Source organism: Ailuropoda melanoleuca, chromosome 2, assembly GCF_002007445.2.
Source record: "Ailuropoda melanoleuca isolate Jingjing chromosome 2, ASM200744v2, whole genome shotgun sequence".
In the NCBI taxonomy this organism is placed as follows: Eukaryota; Metazoa; Chordata; class Mammalia; order Carnivora; family Ursidae; genus Ailuropoda; species Ailuropoda melanoleuca.
The window spans coordinates 29,377,137-29,395,472 of NC_048219.1; the positions used below are offsets into that span (position 1 = coordinate 29,377,137).

Consider the following 18,336-nt stretch of genomic DNA (forward strand, 5'->3'; position numbering starts at 1 on the left):
TTGTGGTAAGATATAATATAAAACTTATCATCTTAACTAATATTAAGTGTACAGTTAAGTAGTATTAAATATATCCATATTGCTGTTCAACCCATCTCCAGGGTTTATTTTTCTTGCAAAACCAAAACTACACCATTAAGCAACTTCTCGTTTCCTTCTGCCCTAGCCCCTGGCACCCACCATTCTACTTTCTGTTTCTATGAATTTGACAACTCTAGTTACCTCATATAGTGGAATCATAGAGTATTGTCTTTTTGTAATTGACTTATTGCGCTTAGCATAATGTCCTTGAGGTCCATCCACGTTCTAGCATGTGTCAGAATTCCCTTCCTTTTTAAGGCCGCATATATTCCATTGCATGCATGTACCACATTTTGCTTATTCATTCACCAGTCGATGGGCATTTGGGTTGCTCCTACCTTTTGCCTATTGTGAATAGTGCTGCTGTGAACATAGGTTGTATAAATATCTCTTGGAGAGCCTGTTTTCAATTCTTTTGGATACAGAAAGAACTCTTGTAATTCAATAATAAGACAATCAATCCAGTTTTTTTTTAATTGGGGAAAAATCTGACTAGACATTTTACCAAAGAAGAGACAAAGATCATGGTAAGTCAGCATACAAAAAGATGCTTAACAACATTAATGGGTAGGAAAATATAAATGAAACCCACAACGATAAAGCAGTCTGAATCCACTGAAATGATTCCGATTAAACTGAATGACCGAGTGCTATGAGGATGTGGAGGAACTGGAACTCTCATATGCTGTTGGTGAGAACGTGGACCAGTACCAACAGTGTGCAACAATTCCGGCACCTACATACAGCTATCAGATGACTCGGCCGTTCCACTCCTTGCTATTTCCCTGAGAGAAATGACAGTGTACGTCCACCCGTGGATTTGAACATGAATGTTCATACCAGCTTTATTTGTTTACCAGCCAGCAACTAGGAACAACCCAAAGTCTGCTAATAAGTGAATGAGTAACCACATCGTGCTATAACCATAAGATGGCATTCCACTCTGCCATAGCAAGGGACAAATTACGGGTGTGTGCAACATACATATGAATTGCAAAATAATTATGCTGAGTGAATGGAGCCGGGTGAAAAAGAATGCATACTGTGTGATTCCATTTACGTAGCATTCTAGAAATGCAAACTAATCCAGAGTGACAGAGGCAGACTATTGTTTGCCTGGGGATGTGGGGGAGGGGGCAGTGTGGGGGAGAAGAGGGATGACAAAGGGCCATAGGAAGTTTTGGGGGTGATGTTATGTTCATTACCTCGACTGTGATGCTTTCATGGATATATATGTGTGTGTGTATGTGTGTGTTTGTCTGTGTGTATATTTATATATGTAACACATATGTCAAAACTTACCAAATTATATAGTTTAAATATGTGCAGTTATTGCATGTAATAATGTCTCAATAAAGCTATAAGGCAAAAAAAAATTAAGCTATAAGGCACAAAGCAATAAATTCAAGTAGACCCATAAAGAGAAATACTATGTAGCCACAAAAATTATGGAAAGATATTTATGATAATTGTTGAGAGAAAAAAAACAGATTACAAAATAGTATATCCGATATGGTCACTTGTTTTTATTTTTTAATTTTTTATTTATTATTATTATTATTTTTAAAGATTTTATTTTTAAGTAAACTCTATACACAATGTGGGGCTTGAACTCACAACCTGAGACCAAGAATTCCATGTTGTACTGACTGGGCCAGCCAGGTGTCCCTGGTCACTTGTTTTTAGATAACTTGAGTATCTCCAGCATTCACCATTTGATTATAAAGAGTGCCACATTAAAATCAAGTCGTGGTTTATGCCAGCCCAGAGCCATCCTGCCAGTGTGGGAGTTTCCCTTCCCTGAAAAGTCCACTGTGCTGCATGTGTCTGGGTGTCCCCGAATGTGTCTTACTGCACTCAGAAAGCAGCCTCGGATGTCATTTGCTGTTGCTGACAGCGGGGGCCTCTGCTGAGCTGAGGCTCCTGCATTAATGTTGCTAGCTGCGCCACAAATAGGCCCACTTGTCCACGCTGCTGCGGAGCCCCAGCGTGGGGTGTCCGTCACTCCAGCCCCGACACTCTTGCACCCTCAGGGTGCTCTGGGAGCACAGCTGGAGCAAAGTGACAAGTGCCCCACCTTGTTACACAGTCAGACGTCCCCACGGGAGGCTGGCTTGGGCCCCAGGTGTGGCAGCATGGCAGCTCTGTGTCTGCAGACTGTCCTTTTCTCCGGGAGGGGCTGGGGCAAGAGGAGTTCAAGGACCAGCCTCGGGGGGTGGGGGTTCTGCAAGGGCTGATCCCCCACCTCTCCCGTCCTGGCATAGAATGCACGCCTACTGCCAAGCTCCCCTTCCAAGATGGGGCGTCTTTCAGGGACCACCACCATCCTCGGCCAGGTCCGGACGAGCGTGTCTCCCAAACGTGAATACTGATGGGGATTTTGCCAGGCAGCTCCTATGCCTCTGATCATATCATATATTTCACATCGTATCATATCACATTATATAACATACGTAGACACACACGGGGGGGAGGGGTGCCTCCATCTCCCCAGTTGGCGTGTCTACATCTTTCAGCTCGCGTTGGAAGCACATACCTTGGAATACTAACAGTGATTCTCTCTGAGGGAAGCGACCGTGGATGGTGTTCATCTTCTTTGTTCTGTTCTGACCCTTGTAGTTTTTCACTCTCAATACGCATTAGGGCAAGACGGCGTGCGCCGGCTCAGGGTTTGGCACGTACTAGGCGCTCCGTAAAGGCGCGAACCAAGAGCAGGGATTAGTTCTCAAGAGCGCGCGGGGCTGGTTTAGCAAACGCGGCCGGCGGCTTTTGCGCCCTGGCGCGGGTCCTGCTCCACGTGGACGCTGCCAGGCCCGGCGCCCGCGTTTCCGGCTCTGCCGGCGCCCGGGGATTGACGCCGGGCGGGGCGGGGTGTCTGGCGCCGACCCGGGTGCCCTGGCCCCGTGCGATCGCGGCTGCGGCGCGGGCCGCCCCGGCCGCCCAACCCGTGCTGGGGAGGGAGGGGACCAGAGTCGTCAGGAGCTCGGCCCGGCCGCTTCCGGCGCCTCCCACAGCCTCCCGCAGCCTCGCACAGCCGCCCGCAGCCTCCCGCAGCCTCCCGCCTCAGGCTCCGCTCTGGGCCCTCCGGCCCGGTTCTGAGCGTCTTCCCGCCGAGCTGCTCCTCCGACGTTCCCAGCGGGCTCCCCCCGCCTCCGCCCTGCAAGCCTTTGGGTCTAGAGGGTCCCACCTGTTGGGTAAGACCCCCGCCTCCTGCGGTCCCTCCCCTGACTCCCATCCTGGGAAGGACCGCGCTCTCTGGGGTCCTCGCGGTCCTGGCTCCTCGTCAGTCCCAGCACTCTCTTTAGGTAGGGCTGCCTCTACCCCCGGACTGGGCGCCGGACAAGCCGCCTGGTGCCCGTGCCCTCTCGCTTGGGCAGGCTGAGGCATGAGGCATCCTGGGGTTTGAACTGAGATGGGCCCACCTCTCAGTAGGTTGGGGAAGGTTGGCCCCGGGAAGGGCCTATGGACACAAGACTCAGAGTCCAGAGGGTGCAGCCAATGTGACTCGCTGGGACATGGGGTGGGTGGGGGAGCACTAGCCCTCGTTGTGAGGGCAACCTTCCTGCGAGGCTCCAGTCTGGGAAGGGAGACTGGGTCCAAACCCCCAGCAGCTGGGTGCAAGAGTTGGTGCCAGTCCCGGCAGATGTAGGGGGTGAGAGAGGGGCAGGTAGGGCATGTTTGAGCCTGCTAAGCAGGATGGCATCTAGGACTGGCTGGGCAGGTCCAGTACTCCGCTCATGCATCCACAGTCTGGCCTCCGGGGCTTGTTGGCACCCCCTTCTCCCCATCTCCACCACCTGTGTCTTCTCTCCTCTGCACCGTGGAGCCGGCTTGCCACTGCTTTCTTTGCCCAGCTTGTCTGTAAAGGCTGTGAGCAATGTTGATGTCACCTTCACTTCCTGCCCTGCTGGTATCACTACCTCCTTCTTTTATTCCTCCCTCCTTCCCATTTATCCCACAATTTCCTTTATTCTGCTATGCCAAGCACAAGGAGCCCCCGGAAGGAACTGGAGTCTTCAGCTTGGAGAACAGGAGGAGATGATAACATTCTTGCGTTCATTCATTTGCTCATTCGTGTACACACATACTTACTTCCATTCACTCACTCTTTCCCATTCAATTACTCCTTCCTTCATTCTTGGGACACTTTACTGAGCATCTAGAATGTTCAAAGCCCTGAGTGTTTGGTGGGAGTGGGGGCAAGATACTCTGATGAATCAACTCCATCCCTGCTGCCAACCATTCGAGGTCAAGAAGGGGAAATTCGCACCAATCAGCCCAATTTAAGAGAAGAAGCAGTGCGAGAGAGAAATGAAGGGCTGTGAAGTGTGGGGGGCGGTTGGGGGGGACAGAGGGGACTGAAGAGGCAGATGCAAGTCCCACTTAGGAGGGGCACAGAAGACTTCATGGGGGTGGTGCCGTTTGAGCCAGGCCTTGACAGGGGATAGGGTGGGGCTACAGAGCCATCAGAGGGCATCAGGACAGAGGGAACAACAGGAACAAAGGAAACCCCAGGTGTCTGAGGGAGCAGTTGGAAGCTCTGTTCATGGCTTGAGACAATTAGAAGAAATGAGTCTGGATGGGGCAGAGAACAGGACATGTGCTCCCATCTCTGCCTTCTGTCACAGGCCAGGGGAGCAGCCTTGTCCTGGGTATTCCAGAGCCATGGTCGTGGGGTAATGGCAAGACCCTCATGGCTCTTAGAGCTCTTTAATTGTTCAGTCAGCCCTAGATGGAGTGAGCCCTTCAATCTTGGAGGCTGGGATAGTAGGTAGGTGTGTGTGTATGGAGCGGGGGAGAGTTATAGGTTCTGACCCATGGAGGGGTTCAGCTAGGGCAGTTCTGAAAGTGGGAGTTGGAGTGGATGATGTCAGAAGTCCCCTCCTACCCAGAGTTTGTGGTCCTAGCTGGAAAGGCTGAAAGACCCAGCAGAGGGAATTCCTGGGAGTCTGGTTATGTATTCACTTATTCATTCCCTCATTTGACCCTATACCCCTTCCTTTCTCCCTCCCTCCCTTGCTTCTCTTCCTTCCTTCCTCCCTCCCTCCCTTCCTTCCTTCCTTCCTCCCTATCACCCTTGTTCTGGGCAGACCCCATGCTGAGGACTCAGATGACTCAGATGAACTCCCTGTCCGTGTGGGTTCCCAGTCTGATGGGGGCAGACAGACCCAAGCCAGACAGTGACAACCCAGTATCACTGTGGCATGTAAATGGAGGTTACTTCACCATGTTTTGTCCCTGAGTGGGGCAGTAGGGCTGGGACACGGGCTTGAAGAATTAATGCAGACATGTGTCTTCCAGCCAGGAGGGTCCCATCTGCGGGGCCAAATGAAGGATGTGGGGAAAGGACGTGGGGAATCGAAGTGCTTCCAGGAGAAAATACTCAGGGTCCAGGGCTTGAGAGGCAGGCTTTCTTGATTCACAGGACTCCCCAGAGGTGCACTTGGGGACCAGGCCTTTGGGCTACGGGCACCACAAGCTCATCCCACACCAGCAATGAGCGTACAAGGTTCGGGCTCCCCTAGAGAAGTCCTTGGTCTGCATAAGCTGTAAGAGGCTGCACAGAGTGCTGGTTACACCTGTAGGCTCTGGACTTTGACCAGGGTTCAAATCCTTATGCTGACTCTTATCAACTGCATGACTTTGGACAAATGACTCTTTGCCTCCCGTTTTCCTCTGTAGGAGAACGATAACGGTAGTATCTTCCTCCTAGAATGAGGCCCAAAGGTGGTACTGTATCTGAGGTGCTTGCACAGGACTGGGCGTGTGCGAAAAGCTGTAACGACAGTGACGGTGGCGATGAGAGTGACGGACAGTCACAAGCCACCTCAACAATCTCTGGGTCTCATTCTCCCCCCCACCCCGCGTCCCCAGCTCACTGGCTCCCACGGGATGGTCTCCGGACCAGCAGCGTCAGCATCTCTTGGGATCTTATCACAAATGCAAATTCTTGGGGTCTCCTGGAGCTTTTGCTTTCAGCAGTCTGAATTTTAGAACGCCCTCTGCGTGATTCTGATGCAGGCTGAAGTTTGGGGACCACCGACCTCACTCTCACTGAAGACCTCCCCTCTATTCATCTTTCCAGGACTCTGATTCATCCAGGGGTGTGGCGCATTTCCTGCGTTTAGGGCCCTGGTCTGGCGGCTGATGGGGAGAGGGCACAGAGATGAGTAAGAGGTGGGGTCAGCCCTCAGGGGGCTTCCAGGAGAGTCGAGAAGGGGAGACAGATACCCATGGAAATGTTCACTGGAGTCACATACTGAGCTGCCGAAGAGACAGGAGTCTGTTTTGTGCTGAAGAGCAGAGAGGAGAGAGACCTTTGTGGGCTGCAGAGCTCTCTGCAGGCAGAGCTGGCTCTCCGGGGCTTGCTCCTGACCGTACGCTGATGCCGCCTTGCTGGGAGTCTCATCAGGCTCGTGGGAGCCTCTCTTATTTTGTGCGTTGCTGTCAGGTGAGGTGGACAGGGCTCGAGGCTTGAGGGCAGGAATGGTCATTCCAGACAACTTCCTCATGGACTTTGGGTGGCTCACTTGTCACCCCTGGGCTTCAGTGTACCCCTCTGCAAGACAGGGGCACTAGACTGTTCCAGGGAGTCTGAGACATGGTGGGCCACTGGGGAGAGGATAGGCGGGGGACCAGAAGCTCTCTGGGTTTCATTCCCTCCTCTGCACCGTGGAGCCCTGAGATTGCCCGAGCTGCCTGCCTGGAGGCGGTGCAATGAGCTTCCCCTTCTCTGGGCCGGTTTTCTCACCAGTCCAGGGAGGTCTCATGATTCCCGTCCTGTACACTTCACGTGTCTTTTATCATGTGGAACATGTTCTTCATTCTTAGAGGCTTCTAGATGCCTCAGACCAGGTTCCTGGCATTTAAGGCCCTCCTCGACAGGTCCCCAGCTTTTTTCCTGCAAGATGAGCACCCTGTTCTATCCAAACCCATTCAGTCTTCAGGCCAGAAAGGACCACCTCCTCCAGGAAGCCTCCTAGATTGCTCTAGCCCTCAGTGCCATCCTTGGACCATCTTGCTGTCTTCAAGGTGTGACTTTAATTTCTCATTCGTTGATGCTGAACTGCTGACAGACCCATGAGCTCTTTGAGGGAAAGGCTTGAGCTCACAGGGATCGACATGAGACCCTTGACTCCTAGAGCAGGGAGGCTCAGAGACTAGAAGGAACTTGTTCAGAGTCACACGGCGCATTAGTGAGAGAAGCAGGCCCAGGACCCTGGTGTCTTAGGCCCAGGGGAGACCTCATTAGGTGTGTGGGGAGTGAGCTGGAGACAGTGAAGGGCAGAGGCCTCAGATCGGGCTGACCCGTGTTCCCACATGGCTTTGCACTTAATAGCTGTGCCCCCTGGGCCGTGTCACCGGTCCTCCCTGAGGCACCTTCCAGTGGGCTGGAGTGAGGACCAGCCCTAGGCCTTGGACACAGCAGGTGCTCGGTTATTGTGAGGTGCTCTTTATTACTCCTGATCCATTTGTCCACCCAGCTACCCTGCCCGGCTCGCCCCTGCCTTCTGCTCTTAACCACCAAGGACTTTATTTTATTGCCCCATCATGAAAAGTCCAAGTATGAGTGTCAAGGCCTCCCCATGAAGACTCTCGCAGGAGTGAGAGGGACGAGAGAAAATCTGGGTGGTCTCTCAGTCGGTGGTGGCTACAGAGGACGTGGGGTGGGTGCCCAAAGGGCTGAAGCCTGTGGAGCTCATGAGGTGGGATTTGGCAGATGTCACTTTAAGAAGTCACATTGCTTATTTTAAGGAAGGAGGGGGTGCGCCCTGACCCTGGCCAGCCGCTAAACTGGGCTGCACTTGGGGGCAGCACTCCCAAGGGTGAAGAGTCCTAGCAGGTGGGTCTGGTGTCTCTCTGGGAGGCTGCTGACAGCTCCCTGGCTTCCTGCCACCTCCAGCCTGACCCCTGGTGGACGGATGGAAGCCTGGTGACCGGTTTGCCAGTCTAACTAGCTGGGGCCGGTGAGGTGGGAACTCCCAGGCCCTGGGAGGGACCCCAGAGCCAAGAGACCCCGAGAGCAGGATGGCAGGGGCTGGAAGTGGGGGTGACTAAGTTTGGCTGTGGCTGGAAGTAAAGCCAGCGTCCGGCTAGGTGCCCAGTGGGCAGGCACAGGGCCCCCTGACATGGCTGGGGCCCAGCTGGCAGCCTCTCTCTTTCCTCTCCACCAGGCGGGCACAGGAGCCTTGGAGGGGGTGCTCGGAGAAGGGGGGCAGAGGGCAGTCTGAGGAGAGGCAGGACTCGGTGATAACAGCTGGGCTCAGGAGGGGCGGGAGCTGGGGAGGAGGAGCGGAGGAGAGGCTGACAGGCTTCATTTGGAGCTGGAGCCTGGCTGTTGCTCAGGTGACCAGAGTCTCTTTCCGAGGGTGCTGTGAACGCTGCGACCGGCTAGTGGGGTCTCGGCCGCAATGATCCAGAATGTTGGAAATCAGCTGCGAAGGGTATGCAGGGTGGTGGGGGCTGCTGACTGGACGCAAACGGGAGGGGGCTGGAGGCTGGGGATCCTGGAAGAGAATTGAAGTTTCCATTTGAAGTCAGAAGTTCTCCATCTTCTCTCTCATTTTCCACGGGCTGTTTTCTAGCTCTCCTTGGAAAGAGAAATCGCAGAACTCCTAGTCTGGTTTATTAGAGTCAACGAGCCCCCAGCAAGCCCCTGGTGCCATCAGCTGCCCCGAGGGCTGGCTGTGTCGAGTGTCTGGAATCCTGTCCCTGGGGTGTGTGTTTCTCCCAGCCGAGCCCTGCGTGCTTCTGCCGGCCGGCTGAGCTCCGGGCCTCCGTGGCGTGCTGGGGTTCAGGGCTCGAAGGCCGTGACGCTGAGAGAAGTGTGCGTGAGTGGGTGGGTGAGTGAGGGTGTGGCAAGACGAAGCCCGGGGTTCTCGGGGACGATAACCTCTTTCAGAGAGCAAGCTCAGGACCAGGCTTGGGCTGTGGGACAGGTGCCCTGCAAGGTGGCCTTGCGGGCCACAAGGTGGCCTTGCGGGCCACGTTTCCCTGGAATGTCTTACCAGGGACTTTGGAGCTGAGATTAGATGCTGAGGCATGGGACAGAGCCAAGTGCTCATTGCAGCCGGGCGGGGGCCTTTGATCTGGTGAACGGGAGGAGGGCACAGGACAGACTGGCGGAGGTTGTGCTGAGCGCAGAGCGCGTGTCCTTTGAGGATGTCCTCAGGAAAAGCCCTTTTAAAGGGGTCAGGGGCAAATAAATCTCTTACCTATCCCCTCCCTCCGTCCGCATGACTGCCACTCAGTTCAGACCTCAGCACCCTCCCCTGTCCAGGGCACCTTCTCCCTGCTTCCCGGATACCACATCCAGCCCCTCCCATCCCCCTCCACTGGAGTGATGCTTCTAATAGGTAAACTTGATTATCCCACCTACTCAGCCGGCTGCCTTCAGTATTAGTTCGTGTTCCTTACCTGATACAAAAGGCTTTTGGTAATCTGCTTCTGCCTGCCTGTCCCTCCTCATTCCACCTTCCCTACCCTCATAGATTCAGCCATACTGAACTGCTTGCCACTGCCTCAGTATACCACCCTTGTTCTCTCCTCTGTGCTATGGTCCCTACTGTGCTTTTTGCTCGGCTGGCCCCTAGCCTGCCCCTGCCCCCTGGAAAGTTACTTCTGAGCCCTCAGATCTCAGCTCAGATGCTGACTCCTCCAGGAAGCCTTCCCAGATTTCTCAGGGCACAGGGAGCCTCTGTGTTGGGTCCTTCTCACACTGGATTGTGTGGTGGGCTCACACTATATGTTCCCCCAGCCAGTGAGTCCCACGAGGCTGCTCTTGGTGTGCCCAGCAGAGGGCCGGGCACGGTCAGAGCCTCAGTGTCTGATGAATGAATACGCACAGGCAACTTCTCATTGAGGCCGAGTGCGGGATCTAAGCAGCCGGGCCCCTTGCTCCCCATCTCCTGAGATTGAGGCAGAGAGCATTTTCCAGGTGGGCCCGTGTCTTCTCTTGTGCCTTTTGTGATTTTCCCCCCATTGATCCCCATCGATAATTGGGGGAGAAGGCAGTGGGGGAAGCATGTTTCCTCATCATCATTTTGTGGAGATAACAATATCGTAGTCACAAATCTGTATATAGTGCTGACTACGCTTTGCACCTCACCAAATGCTTTGTATATATTAATTCGTTCAGTTCTCTGTGAGGCAGGTACAGTTATCATCCGCATATCCCAGCTGAGGAAACTGAGGCTCAGAGGGTTGAGGACTTGCCCAGACTCAAGATCACACTGGCAGGAAGTGACAGAGCTGGGATTTGAACTCAGGCAATCTGGCTCCCTAGTCTGAGCTTTTAGGGAACCTGACACTCAGCCCTGCGAAAGCTGAGTGCGACTCCAGCCCACATGTTCCGAGTCTGAGCCCAGGCAGCATTTCACTTCCCCACACTTTCCTGCCCACTCTCCCGAGTCTGGGAGCGGAGGTAGGTCTGGGGGTGGAATTGGGCCCGTGAGGTGACATGAGTGACCTCATGCCGGCTAAGAACACTCTAGTCTTGACTGCCGCCTGTGGACCATTGCCTGCACGGTGGATCTCCTTGGACTCCCCGTTTCCTCCCGAGTTCCTTCTGTTCCCCAATAATACAGGACGGTTTGGGATGGTTTTCTGAGTGGTTACCAAAGCTGTTTTTAATAAAAAGCAAGCAAACAAACAAACAAAAAAAACCCACCAAATGCTCTTCACTGGGGACACAGAAAGCCAGGTTAAGTGGGAACAGGAGGGGGCCCTCAGATAACCCACCCCTGCTTCCCAGGGTTTGGGGGCCCTTGTCAGCACCCTGTGCCATAATGCAGCTGGCGAACGTTTTGGAGTGAGATGGTTCTGGCTCTTCCCTGCCCCTGGGCACCCAGCAAGGCCTCGGAACATGTGAATGAGTGAGGGAGGTGGTAAGCCTACCAAGCTGAGGGAGCAAGGGGTAACTGCCTGTCTGCTGGTGCTGGAAAGGTCCTACTGTCCCATCTCAGTCCTTCCTCTCTCAGTGGAGATCCTCCCCTTCCCTGCCCAAGTCTGTACTGAGCCCTGAGTCCTGCACTCCTGGGCTGGTAGGGACCCTAGTGGGAGACTGGGAACCTCTGCTCAGCCTCGGTGTTAGCCAGGTCAAGGTCACCTCCTGGGAACTTTATTTACTCTGGGGAAGGTGACGGGGCTGTTGATCGCAGTTCCCCTGAGAAGCCCTGCACGCTGGCTGTGTTGCCGACAGGGAGGTGGAAGGTCAGACAGCCACTCATGCAGCCACGGACATACATGCCCCTCCCAACTCCTGGCAGTGATCCCGCTGCTTCACCTTGAGCCTGAGGACAGCTCGCGGTTCTCCCCAGCCCGGCTTCCTGGCCTCATGAAGGGTCTAGTGCAGAGCGTGAGGAGGTTTCAGGCACAGTGTTTGCCCTCCCTGCCCCCCCCAGATTAGAATCTTATCTTCACCCCATTGCTTATATGTAACCTTGGGTCATATGTAACCCCATGGGTCGTATGTAAATCTCCCTCTCTGAGTGTTCTCTAAGGTCTCCACCAGCCTTGACATCCTGGGGGTCTGGACTTTCGTGAAGGGTTTGAGTACCATCTTGAGGTTGGTCCTGACCACGAAAGGCAGAGGCCTGTCTGCCTTCAGAACTCCGCTGTGTGGTAGAGGAGGGGAGACCCACAGGAATAAAACGAGCTGCCTATCACATAGTATGAGTGCAAAAACTGCTGAATGATTGAGTGACTATGGGAGCCCGGAAGGGTGCTGAAGTGGTCCCAGAAGGCTTCCTGGAAGAAGAGGCAAGACTCAGACACTTAGTTTCAGCCTGTTCAGGAACCCCGTATGAACCCTGGTCTCAGCCATGGACAGACACCCTTAGTGTTTGTAGTCTGTCTGGAGGACTCTTCTTCATTCTTCAACACCCAGCTCAGCCGTCATTTCCCCTTCCCGTCTACATCCTGCCTGGCCCCAGAATGCATGGTGTCTCCTCAGGATATTATATTGGTTTCTTCCTGGCACAGGGATTAGCATGTGGCAGGGTCTAAGTACTCCGCCATGAGCCCAGGCTGCTGTGCGGAGCTGACAGCTAACGAAGGAGACACAGTGAGAAAGTCGTCAAGCAGATACGGGATCAAAATCTGTGCTAAGTGCCACGAACAGTAATCACAATGAGAGTAAATGCCATGTAAGCGCTCCCTGTGTGCCAAGCATGCATGAACTCCTTTAGCCTTTATAATAAGGCTGCGAAGTCGATAACATTACTATGCCCATTTTGCATATGAACCTGAGATAGAGAGGTTAAGTAACTTGCCCAAGGTCACACAGCTATTAAGTGGCACAGCTAACATTAAACTCAGATTGCTGGAGAACAGGAGACTGCAAGAGAATAATCAGAGGGGTCAGGGGAGGGCTTTCTGAGCCCGTGACAACTGAGCGGAAACCTAGCAGTTGAGAGGGAGACAGCCAGAGGAAGGGCTGGAAGGGTATTCCAGGCAGAGGGAACGGCATTCATTGGCAGGGTCCAAGGTGTGGGGGGCTTGGTGCCTCTGAGCAACTGAGTGGAGGCCGGCATGTCTTGGATAGGAACCGGTGGGAGGGGCTGAGACAAGGCTGCAGTGGGCTGCAGGCGGGGGGTCTGGGCCTTGCAGGCAGGGTTTGGGGTTTGGAGTGCTAGGGGTTGTATTGTCCTGCCCACCAGACTGTGTGTGGTGCTTGGGGATGCTCTGGTCTCCGGGCTTAGTGCCAAGGTACAAAGGCCCTGCACACTGTGCTCAGAGAAGCTCAGGGACCTAGGGGAACGCATCATCATGGTACCTGTCTGTATGGCCAGCACCACGAAGGTCCCTGCCGCCTTCCCACCCACTCCCTGACCCCTCACAACAGGCGGGTGGGTGATAGGCTCAGTCCTCTGGTACAGGCAAGGCACGGAGAAGTGAGATAATGTGTCTGGGCTTGTGCAGCTGGTGAGAGACTTAGAATCCCTACCTGCCAGGCTGAGACCCCTGTCCCAGCCAGGGAGACATCTGGAATCTCTGTGCATCTAGAAAATGGCCTCACTGTCACACTCAGACCCACCCCATCACAGCCTTCTTTGCCCACCTGGCAATGCAGATTCAGGGCTGATCACCTTTCCCCTGCCTCACACATACTTGGGGCTAAGGGAGGCTGCACTCCTGCCCTTCACCTGTGTGTGGTCCAGGCTGGGCCAAGCCGGCCTCCCCGGCACCTCTGCACGGCCGCTCATGAGTCTAGAGACCTGCCTGAGAGATACTAACTCACTTGACCCTGTAGGCCTTTGTTTCCTCCTCTGTGAACCTGGGCTGTTCCTATAGATATTGCTAGATCATTGGCAAGATTAATGACTTCGGAGGAGCGCCGAGCTGGGCATACAGTTGACCATGGTGGATGGTCAAGTTCCTTCTTTCTTTCTCTCTTTTTCTTTCTTTCTCTCTTTTTCTTTCTTTCTTTCTTTGTTTCTTTCTTTCTTTCTCTCTCTCTCTCTTTCTTTCTTTCTTTCGTAAAGTTTTATTTATTTGTCAGAGAGAGAAAGCAGCAGGGGAAGCAGCAGGCAGAGGGAGAAGCAGGCTCCCTGCTGAGCAAGGAGCCCGATGTGGAACTCGATCCCAGGACCCTGGGATCATGACCTGAGCCGAAGTCGGACGCTTAACCTACTGAGCCATCCGGGTGTCCCATGGGTCTTTCTCTTTTCATTTCACCTGCACTTGTGTTTCCTCAATGTTTCAAAGACAGGGTCAGTTGTTTGAATGAGGTGGTAAAAATTAACTCGTTGAGTACCTACTAGGTCAGGCATACTAAGCTTCCTAGTAGCGCCGCTAGGCTCGTGGTATTCATCTGGCTTTACGTATCAGGAAACCAAGGCTCTAGCCTTGAGCCACTTTGAGCTGGTTAGAGAACTCAAAGTCTTGTCTGGGCCCAAGCTACCGCTGGGCAGGGGCCCTGGTGCCATGGCTCTTCTCCTTGTCCTGGGCCGACCTGGCTAAGCGGAGGAACTGACCCCTCTGCCTCGTGCCTGCTCTGTCCCGTGCCTCCAGGGACAGATGGTGCTGCCCGCTGGGTGGTCTGCCAGCTCTCTGGCTGCGGTCCTGCGGGCTCCTGCCACTCTCCAGGAGTGGCCTCCCTGTGTGTAGGAGGGGGCATCAGGGCAGTGAGGGAAAGGACCAGAGTCTGGCACTTTGGGGACACTGGGATGAGTCAGACTGGACCTGTCCTTAGGTGCCCCCAGGCTGATGGGGTGACAGAGAGAAGTACAAACCACTGATGACAGCAGAGTGTGGCCAGGCTGTGACACAGGGAAGCCCAGAGGTGGCCCTTCACCAGTGTAGAGGGCAGGGCAGGCTGCCTGGGGAGGTGATGGGTTAGCATGGTCTTGGAAGCTTTTTCGGGTCTGGAAGCCTGGTCCAGGCAGAGGCCTCTGTGTGTGAGATGTGGGAAGGAGCTTGTTCCCCTAGCAGTGGGGAGAGAATTTGGTAGGGACTGTTTGAGGGGGCCCTCTCTGGCCCCCTTGTCCATGTAATATGTATGTCCTGCCTGGGGCTTCTTCCAGGGTAATAATTTGCCCTCAGCAAATCAGACATTAATTAACGAACGTCAGTAGACATTAAGCAGTAGCATCTCTTTCGGAGACACAGCATTGTTAGTGAGAAAAGCAAAATCCCAGCTCCACCCCTCGGGACACAGCGCCCTTAGGCAAGTCCTTCAGATAGCCGGGTCTCAGTTTCCTTTTTTGTGCAAGAGGGGTAATTGTCCCTCACAGGGTTTTGGTGAGGATTACATGATATTATGGATACAAAGCCATTATATAATGTATATAAAGGCCTGGAACATGGTAGGTACTGAAAAAATTATGTCGGGAAGGTGGGGGAAAGGGGAGATGTGGGTCAAAGGGTAGCAGCTTTCTGTTATAAGATGAATAAGTTCTGGAGATGTGGTGCCCAGCGTGGGACCACAGTTAACAACAATGTATTACCGACTTGAAATTTGCTAAGAGAGTAAATCTCAGGTGTTTTCACTCCCCCCCAAACCGGGTTACTGTACGGTGATGGATTGTTAATTAGCTTGACAGCGGTCATCGTTTCACAATGTGAACGTGTATCAACACATCACGTTGTGCGATCTAAATATATACAACTTTTGTCAATCACTGGGACTCTAGGGAGCCAGGGGACCTGGTCCCACGCTCAAGGAGTCTCCTGTTTCCTCCTGTCTGCACCCACTTTACAGTCTGGGCCGCGCCCTACAAGCTTTCTCTCGTCTGCTTGTTCAGGAGCTCAGCGAGTCGGCAGGCTGCCACCAGCGGAGCCTCTGCTGTGGCCCCGAGAGGCCCATCCCTCAGGATGGGATGCTCGCCGCCCCGTGGCGGTGCCAAACCCCGGCCTCTCCACTCCTTGCTGGTGTCCTATTTGTGACCTCTAGAGCAGGCTGTGATCTGCCCCCGGGGGTGCGGCCCTGCCAGGTGTGGCCCATTCCCAAGCCTGCAAAGTGGTCAGAGGTCGAGAAGGGGAGTGGCTCTTAAGCCTTCCTAAAGCAGCCTCAGGTTTCCAGCATTCTCCAGGGCTGAGCGGAACCAGGTGGGTCTCAATTTCCATTTGATCCCTTAGAGAGGGCGTGGTGAGACCCAGCTCCTGTCCTTCTCTGGGGTACCACCCTGTGTGAGCGGCGGCAGGGACAAACGGGGGGGTCTGGAGTCAGAAGAGTGTGGCTGGTTCTGGGCTCATGGCTAGTTCACAGCTGGCTACTCCTTTCTCAGCCTCAGTTTTCTTGTCCGTAACGTGGGACTGTGGGGATAGTAATGGGCCCAGTCGCTTGAGGCTGCTTGCATAAGCAGGTTAGTGCCATGCTGGCCTTTCCACAGAGAAGACAAGTTTTAAGATTGAGTGGTGTGCCTACAGGCTTTGAGGGCGGTGGGGTACACGGGGGAGGGGAGCTGGAGAGAGGAAGGGGCCCAAGGACTGAATGACTTTGGGGCAAGGGAAGGGGCAAGCGCCCCCACCCCCACCCAGGGCCTCCCGGGACTCTGAGTTTATCTGATCCCCACCCCCTTGCTTAAGACTAAGAGAAGGTGTGTCTCACCATGCGAACTGGTTCTCAGCAAGGCAGACAGGAGACTGGGGTGCACTTCTGAGCCCACCAGGCCCTCTGGATAGGCCACTGTGGGGGGTGATGATGGTGGTTGCGGTGCTGAGATCTCTGCAGGTGGGATGGACTGTCAGAGACCACCGCACTTCCAGCTCTTTCTCCATATCACCTGGAAGGCAATCCATGGAGGGTCTCCAAAGTGCCAGGCTCTGTCTCAGAAGTCCCATGGGCTATATGATCTAATCTGCCTCCAGGGCTGGTGTCCCCCCTGCAGCACCCCTGCCAGGCTCTGGAGTCAGAAAACCCAAATCCACTCTCCCCTCTGCCTTTTTTTTTTTTTTTTAATAAACTCTGTGCCCAATGTGGGGTTTGAACTCATGACTCCACGATGAAGAGTTGCCTGTTCTTCCCACGGAGCCAGCCGCGTGTCCCTCCCCTCTGTCTTTTACTGGCCGTGTGTCTCCCAGTGGATCTTTCCGTGTTCCCTGTTTGACTTTCCTTCTCCTCAACGATAAATGAGGACTCCTGCTTCAGAGTGGACTTGAGAATTCACGGACACCCCAAGGACTAGGCCTGGCACACAGTAGGTGCACGATAGATGGTAGCCATAGATTTCTAAGACGGCATCTTCAAGCTTCTGCTGGGCCAATTCTTGGGCAGCCCCTGTCTGTAGGCAGCTCTCTGGCTTGGGGAGATCCCTCTTCTACTGGCTGTGTCCCATCAGCAGCCAGATGAGACCTCTGGTATCTCCCAGCCTCTAAGGCAGACAAGACCCCTTCCCTGTATCCAGGTCCCCTTCCAACTACTTCCTGGTTTCTTTGCTCCCCTTTCCCAGAAAAATCTCTGCAAGAGTTTTCTGTGGTCCCTGCATCCACTTCTTTACCTCCTACCCTGTCCCTAATCCATGAGTCCTCTCCCTGCCCTCCCTGCACCCCCTTAAAACTTCTCTGCCCACCTGCTGAGACTGCTCAGCTCCCCGACCAGCAGGTGCCCCCGGAGACCCATCCCATCCTAGTGTCCTTCCGCCTCACCTGGCTCCCTCTGCTTCCCTCTGTAGGCTGCTCCCTCCCACTGCCCTCTAAATCGCTCTGTCCTTGCTCTCTCCTTGGGCGATGGCTGTTCTATCTACTGTGGCTCTGTGAAAAACTACCCCCCTACCTAGTGGCTTAAAAAAGAACAGTTTTACTGTATCTTGAGATTTTGTGGGTCAGGAATTTGGGCAGGGTTAGTGGGGCGACTGTTCTGTTCTCCATGGTGTGAGTGGAGGAATCCAAGATGGCATCCCTGGTGTCTGGTCCCTTGGTGGGAATGGCCGAGGGGTGGGGCCTAGCTGGGACTGGCCGCCCTGCTGTTCCTCTGACAGCCAAGCTTGTCCCGGTTGCTTCTTGGGCTCTTTGCACCCTCTGTTCCCCTACTTGGAACCCTGTGCCTCTCTGGAGGCTTGCAGATTGCTCCTGCTTTCATTCATTAGGATCTGGCCCTTGAAGGCTCCTTGATTACCTAGGCTGAATTAGCATCTCCCACTCCACCACCTTCTCTCTTCATCACTTCCGCTGTTTCTTATAGCACTTTTTGGTCTCTAAAATGATCACGTTCCTTTGCTTGTTTACTGCCTGTCCATCAGAGAACACATTTAATGTTGTATTCCCAGCATCTTGAAGGAATGAATTGGAGTTTTAAAAAACATTGGTGTTGATCCCTAGCCAGAATTGGCCTCTTTTTAACCTTGTGCACCTGTTTGGTCTTGGGTTTTTGTTTCGTTTTGTTTTTTTTTTTAGATTTTATTTTTTACATAATCTCTATCCTCAATGTGTGGCTCAGACTCAGAACCCTGAGATCAAGGGTTGCATGCTCTCCCGACTGAGCCAGCCAGGTGCCCTTGTCTTGGTTTTATCTCTTACTGAACCCTCCTGTCTTCTGACCCAGCCGGCCCTGAGATGTGTAGCTGGAGGCCGGTCACTAGGCCACACGTAGCCCTACATCTTGGTTCGTGGCTGAAGTGTGTTGTTGGTAGACAGATGGTGGGTTCAGCTGGCAGGGATTGTCGCAGAGCAGGGCCGAGAGGCCCATCTGATGCCACCGATGCTGGGGTTTCCCTGCCCCTTTCCTGTCCTCCTGAAGCCCAGGTCCTCGTCCTCAAGCTCGGCGTGGGCTCTGTGAAGGCCGCCTAGCGTGCCGCGTCGAGGCAGGCATCCCTC

General features: G+C 53.9%; 1 protein-coding gene across 1 annotated transcript in view; it reads left to right on the forward strand.

Annotated features, from left to right (window-relative positions):
• Nucleotides 1-2,695: 2,695 nt before the first annotated feature.
• ACOT11 (acyl-CoA thioesterase 11) overlaps nt 2,696-18,336 on the forward strand; it is a 59,200-nt gene continuing 43,559 nt past the window's right edge. Inside the window, exon 1 of the mRNA XM_034653151.1 lies at nt 2,696-3,275. The gene's annotated coding sequence lies outside the window, so the exon portion shown is untranslated. The remainder of the gene's footprint in view (nt 3,276-18,336) is intronic.